The sequence below is a fragment of the Rhinopithecus roxellana genome, chromosome 8, assembly GCF_007565055.1.
Source record: "Rhinopithecus roxellana isolate Shanxi Qingling chromosome 8, ASM756505v1, whole genome shotgun sequence".
In the NCBI taxonomy this organism is placed as follows: Eukaryota; Metazoa; Chordata; class Mammalia; order Primates; family Cercopithecidae; genus Rhinopithecus; species Rhinopithecus roxellana.
The window spans coordinates 89,819,866-89,829,370 of record NC_044556.1 but is presented as its reverse complement, the minus strand read 5'-3'; the positions used below and the strand labels follow the sequence as shown (position 1 = coordinate 89,829,370).

Sequence of the window (9,505 nt, the reverse complement as noted above, 5' to 3'; positions counted from 1 at the left end):
TAGTCACATTAGTTTGCCAAAATGATTTCCAATCTTCTTTAAGTTATATTTTGGTGAATAATACTAACATATGTTCCAAAATTGTATGGGATTTCTAAAATGCTAATGTCTGAGTATGTGCTATCAATCATAATTAAGGGTAAAGTTATTGTAAACCATGGAAATAAACTTCTTTGTCAGTCTTGTTTTTAACTGTGACTAGCCTGGAATTTTGCCATTGGCAGGTAATTGTTGGCTTGTTTTGTTCCTTCTCAAAAGACGGTTTATAATCAAGCTATATTAAGGACTTTAACAGGTGCTCTCAAATGCAAGTTTTTAATAGCTTTGAAGGTTTTAACATTGGAATAGAGAAAGAATGTACAGGACTCATAAAGAACTAACATGTTCACAAATATCAAGCAAAACAAGAATTAACTAAGTGGACTGCATTCAGAAAGTGAAAGCAAACTTTTTGACTTTTGTTTGGAATATTGCTGATCCTTGTTTTGTTTTTCAGAGTCAAGGAAAATTATTTTAAACTATTTACAAAATTTGGAGGATGTTTATTTTTCTCTGCCTGGTTTCTCTAGAATTTGGAAATTATTTGTGAGTACTCTTAACTTATGGCAATATAGCTGTTTGCATCAGTGCAATAAAAATCCATTTTTCTGATGGCGGCAAGCTATCCAGTCCTTGGCTGTGGTGGGCACCATGATTGGTGGCAAGGCAGCCACCGCGATGGAGGACTTGGTCTCGGGGGTACGGCAGGCAGCCAACTTCATGCAACAGTTTCACTCCTACTTAGAGAGTGAGAAGCAATGGAAGGCCCTCATGGAATTCATCCTGCTCCACCTGCCCGACTACCATGACCCGCCCAATGGTGGTGGCTGCCTGGACCAGCTGCTGTCCCTCTCCATGGTCTGGGCCAACCACCTCTTCCTGGGCTGCAGTTACAATAAAGCCCTTTTAGACAAGGTGATGGAAATGGCTGGTGGGATGAAAGTGGAAGACCTGCCACAATTTGTTACCAGAAGTGAATTAATGAAAAAGCATCAAAGCTAAGCCAGAGGATTTATCACATTTTTATCATCAGCTACAGGATTAGAAAGGAGGCTGGGATGAATGTGACATAGACCACAGCAGCTCTCTTAAGACTCCTGGCATTACCAACATAAAGAGGCAGGTAGAATGAGAAGGACTCTGTTTAGATTGGCTTTTTTAACATTCTCATTTTTCCAGTAGTTATCACTGTGAAAATATACATGGATATTTACGTATTTATAAATCATGCACTCTAAGATGAGTTCATCAACACTGTAAAAGCCCTCTTTTCTATTTTCAGTTTTGTTTTGTTTTTTTTTTCTTACTGACAAGTCTCACTCTGTCTCCCAGGCAGGAGTACAAATGTGCAGTATTGGCTCATTGCAGCCTTGAACTCCTGGGCTCATATTTTCAGTTTTTAAATGTCAGAATTTTTGTTTAAAATGCCCTTTTGGGCCAGGCACAGTGGCTTACGCTTGTAATAATCCCAGCACTTCAGGAGGCCAAGGTGAGTGGATCACCCAAGGTCAGGAGTTCGAGACCAACCTGGCCAGCATGGTGAACTCCTGTATCTACTAAAAACACAGAAAAAATTAGCTGGGCATGGTGGCGAACACCAGTGGCCCCAGCTGCTCGGGAGGCTGGGGTAGGAAAATTGTTTGAACCTGGGAGGCAGAGGTTGCAGTGAGCCGAAATCGCTCCATTGCACTCCATCCTGAGTGACAAAAGTGAAACACCGTCTCGAAAAAATAAAAATTTAAATTTAAATTTAAAAAAAAAGCATCATTTTTGTTTGTCAACAGGACACAATTGGAAAAACTGGCTATTTTACCAAGGCTTTGACTGAAAGGGTGTGTTTCCCTTTAAGGAATAAAGCTGGACATGCAGAGCCAATAAAAGCCCCTTGGGGAGAACTGGCCTCTTACCTTATCTACACAGTCCCCGCACAGGGTTCCTAACCTGTGGTCAGTAAAGAATGTCACTTTCTAACAGCTCTGGAAGCTCTGAGTTTATCTGGGGACCTCAAGAGGTGAGGATCACCCAACTCACAGAAGCAATCAAACTCCAAATGGTGCTGCAAACTGAACCACACACGGACACGCCATTCTTTGAGGACCCTTAGATCCACCCCAGGAGAAGCCCTAGCTGCTGTTCCCCATTCGACACCCCTTTTCAGCAGGAAGTAGCCAGAAAGAGTCATCATCCAAAACCCTGTAACAGCAGTTAGTGTGATATCGCCACAGGGAGGAATGTGGTAGGAGTTATTAAGAAATTATTTTGGCCGGGCGCGGTGGCTCAAGCCTGTAATCCCAGCACTTTGGGAGGCCGAGACGGGCGGATCACGAGGTCAGGAGATCGAGACCATCCTGGCTAACATGGTGAAACCCCGTCTCTACTAAAAAAAATACAAAAAACTAGCCGGGCGAGGTGGCGGGCGCCTGTAGTCCCAGCTACTTGGGAGGCTGAGGCAGGAGAATGGCGTGAACCCGGGAGGCGGAGCTTGCAGTGAGCTGAGATCCGGCCACTGCACTCCAGCCTGGGCGGCAGAGCGAGACTCCGTCTCAAAAAAAAAAAAAAAAAAAAAAAAAAAAAAAAAAAAAAAAAAAAAAAAAAAAAAAAAAAAAAGAAATTATTTTAAGCAGATAGAGAGGGAAAGGAGTCCTTGGGAAGTTTTCATTTTTTAAAGCATTTCCAGAAAAGTTTCTTGTAAAGCCGCAGCTCTTATAGCCAAGCTGGCAACCTTTGATATGCAAATGCAGTCCATTAGAAACTGAGTCCACCCAACATAGCAATTCCCTCCGCCTTCTTGCCCCACATGTTCCTGGCAACATGGCCGCCCCCACATAGCCCCACATGTGTAGAACATCTTGGTGCCCTGCATTTGCATATTAAAAGGCTAGGGTGGGAGGTCCAGCTTTTTTGCAGGCTACACGAATGCCATGCCTGGTCAAACCAATCCCCTGGACCCTATGCAAACCAGACACCACCTTCTCCAGTCTCTATATATGCACACCTGGCTGGCTTCTGCCCCACTTGGGGTTCCCTCTCTTGGCTTTGGAGGCCCCCTCCCTCTGTCTCTGTATGGGGGAGCTTCTATCTTCTGCCTTCTCCCATCTTTCTTGCCTATTAAACTCTCCGCTCCTTAAAACCACAAAAAAAAAAAAAAAAAAAAAAAAAAAAAAAAAAAAAAAGGACAGGACAAGCCCCTGGGAAGCCTCAAGAGGATGCGGTTCCAATGAGAAAGCAGCTCTAGAAATGAGACCTGTTTTTCTATTCAACAAACACTCAGCAGAACCAACCAGGACTGCCAATAGGCTGGTATGCACCTGTACAGCTGACCTGTAGATAAAATGTTGAAGTATATTCCCACAAGTTAACAAGTAGCTGCTACCCTGACATCTCCCCTCCTAGGCCCCATCAACCTGACCACTCAGGACCCTCCAGTGGAATCCAGGAGCTTCCCCAGTCCCACATTCAAGGGTTAACGCTTGGCCCTGCAAGGGGCTCGCGAGATGGCCCGGAGCTTGGCCCATTCCCAGGCATGCCAGTTTTTCATTGTTTTGAAATTCCTTTTGGGTCCAGCCCTCTCATGAAAACTTCTGGTCTGAAAGCAGCTCCTGGGACCCTGGATGAGGCAGTCCTCCTTAACCAGACCCCAGAGGAAAGTTGCATCTGGGCTAGACTGTGAGGTCAGGCTCTACAGGCACAGAAGGAGTGGGCCCCAAAGCAGGGGGTTCAATGGGGCAGCCTTTTCTCTTTCAGTGACTCCTATAACCAGGCCAGGCAACACCACTCATGCCTACAGCGAGTAACGGGACTCTGGTGAACCAGACTGGCTGGAAGAAAGGTCTAGAGGAGAGTTCTACAGTGGATGGAAGGGATCAGAAGTCAAAAAGTCAGAAGTCAAAGCTGTCTGTGGCATGCAGCAAGGCCAGAGAGAAGGAAGTGAGCCTCAAAGGCAGAAGCTAGGACAGTAAGAACAATTTGGCTTTTGGGAAGTGGGTCAGAGCCTGTGATTCCAATTTAAAGATGTAAATAGTGTAAGGGTGCCTGGTACACAGCCAGCAGTCCCTAAGACACAGGTGGGTGGAGGCCTAGGACCTGGTACACCCTGAAAAGCTACAAGGAGAGTAGCTGTGTTTGAGGAAAAGGACAAATCTTTGTTATCAGCAAGGACAGCACAGATCTCTCCTCCCACCCATAAAGTCCCCAGTTTAAATCGAATATGTCTCCCATCCCCACATTCTGAGTCAAAATGCGATCAGATTTTATGTAGCAGACCCCATAAAAAGGACAAGGCCCTGTAGACTCCGCTCTGCTCAGCTCCACCCTCCCAGGCCTGCTGTTTGCTTCCCAGCCTCATATTGCATTAGTGTGCGGTTCAATGGATTTTTTATTACAGTTGGAATTAAATAACTCAAAGATGGATCCAGTGGGTTGAGGGAAAACAGAAGTTTAAATCAAAGGAAGTAACAGAGCCGATCTGGTTCCAGAATTGCAGGATGTACTGAAGCTCCCAGCAGGGCCTGGTGATGACGTCCCTCTCATGTTTTCTCTTTGAGCTTTTCTCCCCACAAGGCTTGCGCCCACGAGGGGGCTTCAGGTGACTCACCCCTCAGAGTGGGCAGCTCACAGGTAGCAGAGGCAGTGGGCTGAGTCACAGCCAAGTCTCTGGGCCACCACAAAACTCAGGGAAGATCAAACTCAGAATTTCTGTCCCCATCATTGAAGTATAGCTGAAGGGGATTGCCCTTTTTTGGTTTTCGGTTTTTTTCCTCTCGTCCTGAGGTTCTAAGGGCAAGCAGCTGACCCTCCTAAAAGAGATTCTAAAAAATGGCCCGGGATCCTGCAGTGTTGAGTGTGGCCAAGATTTGTGTGGCAACAGGAAAGGGTCTATTAGGAGGGAGAGATAAGATGTGAGAACTTGGGACCCAGCAAGGCATGGCCCCTTACCTGTGGGTGACTGGAAGTGGCAAGACCTGGATAGGATCTACCTGGGTGTGCAGGGGCAAGGCTCAGGCCCACACCAGGGGGAGGCCTGGACAGGCATGCTCTGTGGGCCATCAGAAGGCCCTGCCCAGGTTCCAGCCTTTCCATGCACACTTCTTCCTCTCAATGATTGTGCTCAAACTCTCAGGTTTTCTGCCACCCATCTTCCTGGCTCAGAACCTCGCCCATGCCATTACCTCTCCTGAGAAGCTAGCCTCTGCTCTTCTTTCAGAGCTCAACTTTAACATCGTTTCCTCCAAGAAGCCTTCCCTGATCCCCTCAGACCTGCCCAGGTTCCCCTATAAAACACTCTCACCGTGCAAAGCAGGCTTGCTGTGCTCTGGTTACCACTTCAGCCCACCACCTTTTGGGCCACAATTTCTACCACTTGCATGAGTCAAGTGAAATAGACCACTCATACAGCAAGTTAAATAAAGCAAGTTTATCACTCACAGGCAGCGAGGGACAGTAGGAACCTGGGATTTGTGGTGAACCAGTCCGCAGAGGCTCAAGAAAGTTGTCCAGGGTGGATGGAATCTTGTCTATACGTCCCTCACTTGCACTACAGCTACGGAACCTCAGAAAGCAGATTTAAACCCCACCAGCAACCTGATTTGCTGGGCTAAAGTTTTGTAGGGCATCCTATTCTAGGAAGGACAGGAACAGATCCTGGGCTGTTCTGGCCAGTTCTTCCTTATCTCAGGATGTTGCATTCCCAGCACTTTCTACAGTTATTCTTGAGAAATACAAGCAAGAAAGGAGGAGGAACTGGTTCTGTCAAGGCTACCTGAAGTGTGGTCATGCACACAGCCCTCAGGATTTTCATGGCACTGACCACCATACAGCATTATGTTTAATTTATTTCTGCACTGCTGTCTATAAGCTCCCCAGGGGCCGGGACCACCTTGTCTTATACTCTGCTGTATCACCAGTGCCCACAGAAGTTCCTGATATGTAGCTACGTTAATAAAGCTACATTAATAAAGGAATGGTTTAAATTAAACTATTGGTATTAGAAAGGCCCCAAGAGAAGGACAGGGCCAGATGCCAGGGAGTCCAGGGCAGGGAGGGCTTCCGGGGTCAGCAGGACTCCATTCCCAAGGGAGTAGGACCTGCCAAGAACAAGGAAGGAACAAATTGCAGAGGCCTCCCAGCCTAGGCCACTCACCCTGGTGGGACTCAGGTCCCAGGAACAAAACAGGAGTCCAGCACTCCAAAATGGGACTCTGTTGGAGGAGGGTTTGAGTCTTGGAAACAAGGTGAAGCCCACCCATGAGGAGTGGGGGGCCAAATCAGGACTGATCGCCACCAATAATGGCCTGATACTGAGTCACAGAATATTGGGACAAGTCTACTTAAATTCTTTGAGCCTGAGGTCAGTAGTTGGCAAAGGGGCAGAGGGCAGGGCCGAGTAGGGCTGAGTCAACACAGGAAGGCAAGGGAGAAGAGGAAGTACAGTCAGTGGCCCCAAGTGAGGCAAATGGGGAATAAAGAGCTGGGGACTGGAAGTCCCAGCCAGAGCAATTAAGCAAGAGAAAGAAATAAAGGGGATTCATATCAGAGGAAGAAGTCAAATTATCCTTGTTCACAGGTGATATGATCTTTTATTTAGAAAAACCTGAAGACTCCACCAAAAAACCTTTAGAGCTGATCAACAAATTCAGTAAAGTTGCAGGGTACAAGTCAACATAATAAAATCGGTAGTATTTATATATGCCAACAGCAAACAGTCTGAAAAAAAGTCAAGATGCAACCCCATTTACAAAGCTACAACAAATACAAAATACATAGAACTATATGTATATTTTTTTGAGGCAGAGTCTCACTCCATCACCCAGGCTGGAGTGCAGTGGTGCAATCTCAGCCCACTGCAGCCTCTGCCTCCCAGGTTCAAGCAATTCTAGTGCCTCAGCCTCCCAAGTAGCTGGGATTACAGGTACACACCACTATGCCTGGCTAAATTTTTGTATTTTTAGTAGAGACGGGGTTTTGTCATGTTGGCCAGGCTGGTCTCCAACTCCTGGCCTCAAGTGATCCGCCCACCCTGGCCTCCCAGAGTGCTGGGATTACAGGTGTGAGCCACCACACCCGGCTCACAGAAATAAATATAACCAAAGAAGTGAAAGATCTTTACAAGGAAAATGATGAAACACTGATGAGAGAAATTGAAAAGGAAACAAAAACAGGGAAAGATATTCCATGGTCTTGAAGGGGAAGAATTAATATTGTTAAATGTCAATGCTACCCAAAATGACCTACAGATTCAGTGCAATCCCAATCAAAATACCAATGCTATTCTTCATGGAAATAGAAAATACAATTCCAAAATAAATACAGAAACACAAATACCTCTAATAGCCTAAGCAATCCTGAGCAAAAAGAACAAAGCTGGCAGCATCATATTGCCTGACTTCAAAATACACTACAAAGATATAGTAATAAAAACAGTATAATCCTGGCATAAAAACAGATACCAATACAGAAAACAGATATAAATCAATGTATTTACAGCCAACTTATTTTTGACAAAAGCATCAAGAATATACATTAAGGAAATAACAGTTTATTTAATAAATGGTGCTGGGAAAACTGGATATCCACATGCAGAATAATAAAACTAAACCCCTGTCTCTCACTATATACAAAAATCAAATCAAAATCAATTAAAGATGTAAATTTAAGACCTGAAGCTATAAAACTACTAGAAGAAAACTTTGGGAAAACACTTTAGGACACTGGTCTGGGCAAAGATATTTTGGGTAAAACTTCAAAAAGCACAGGCAAGGAAAGCAAAAATAGACAAATGAGATGACATCAAACTAAAAAGCTTCTGCACAGAAAAGGAAACAACAAAGTGAAGAGACAAACTACAGAATGGGAGAAAATATTTGCAAACTATCCATCCAGCAAAGATTAGTAACCAGAAAATATAAGGAACTCAAACAACTTAACAGCAAAAAACCACAAATAATCTGATTTTTAAATGTGCAAAAGATCGAATAGACATTTCATGAAACATACAAATGAATCACAGGTATATGAAATAATGCTCAACGTCACTAATGCTCAGAGAAATGTAAATCAAAACCACAATGAGATATCATCTCACCGCAGTTAAAATGGCTTTTATCAAAAAGACAAAAAACAACAGATGCTGGCAGGGATGCAGAGAAAGGGGAAGTCTTACACGCTGTTGGTAGGAATGTTAAATTGGTACAGTCACTGTGGAAAACAGTATGGAGGTTCCTCAAAAAACTGAAAATAGAACTACCATATGATCCAGCAATCCTACTGCTGGGTATAAATCCAAAAGAAAGGAAATTAATATATCAAAAAGATAACTGCATCCTCATGTTTTTGCCAGCACTATTCACAACAGCCAGGACATGGAATCAACCTAAGTGTCCTTCAACAGATGAATGGATAAAGACAATGTGATACCTATTCACAATGGCATATTTTTCAGCCATAAAAAAGAGTGAAATTCTGTCATTGGCAGCAACACGAATGGAACCGGAGGTCATTATGTTAAGTAAAATAAGCCAGGTACAGAAAGACAGGTATTGCATTTTCTCACTCATGTGGGAGCTAAAAACGAATATCTCATGGAGATAGTAGACTGGTGGTTACCAGAGGCTGAGAAGGGTAGGGGGAAGGTGGGGTTTAAGAGAAGCTGATTAAAGAGAACAAAAATACAGTTAGATCAAATGAATAAGATCTAGTGTTTGACAGTACAGGAGGGTGACTATAATTAATTATAATGTATTATCTACTTAAAAATAGCTAGAAGAAAATAATTCAAATGTTCCTAATAAAAGTTAAAATTTTGAGGCAATGGCTACCCCAGTCACTATGATTTGCTCACCACACATTGTGCGCATGTAGCGAAAGTCCCGCTAGTATAAGCTTCCCGCCTCACAGATTGAATCCCAGGTTCCGCCCCACAACAGGAGAGGCCAGGCTCCTCCTTCTGCAAATGGCGGAACTTCCCGAAGCTCTATCCTAGTGTGCACTCCTTCCAGCGCGCAGGCCAGTAGGAGGTTCTCCAGTGACCCCTTTCTGCTTGGCTGCCTCACATTCACTTATTTATTCAACAGATAACCACCAAGCACACACCCTGTGCCAGGCACAGCTCAGCCACCAGCCAAGGGACAGCAGCAAGGAGCGCGGACTTCAGTCCTAAGCTGGCGGGCTTCCTCACAGGCTTCCTGCCCAGAGCCAAGGCAGGTTTTAGAGCGCACGCAGATTCGCCACTGAGAGGCAGCCATAGGTATATCCGGGATCAGACAGGTGCTGATGGAGTTTGAGCACCCCTTGCTTCTGGCTGCCCCTTCTGCATCCTCACGGCACACATTGGCTTTCCCAAGTTAAAACTAAATTGTTTTTCTTCTTCCTACCCACCTCTACCCACCCTGAACACATTCACTTAACCTACAAAGTAGAGAAGATCTGAAACAGACACATTTGAAATTTAGAGGACAACAGTGGGACCTCT

At 44.7% G+C, this 9,505-nt stretch overlaps 1 pseudogene; it reads left to right on the top strand.

The window, feature by feature from the left end:
- The first annotated feature begins 690 nt into the window (after positions 1-690).
- LOC104677039 lies at positions 691-1,174 on the top strand (annotated as a pseudogene).
- The last annotated feature ends 8,331 nt before the right edge of the window (positions 1,175-9,505 follow it).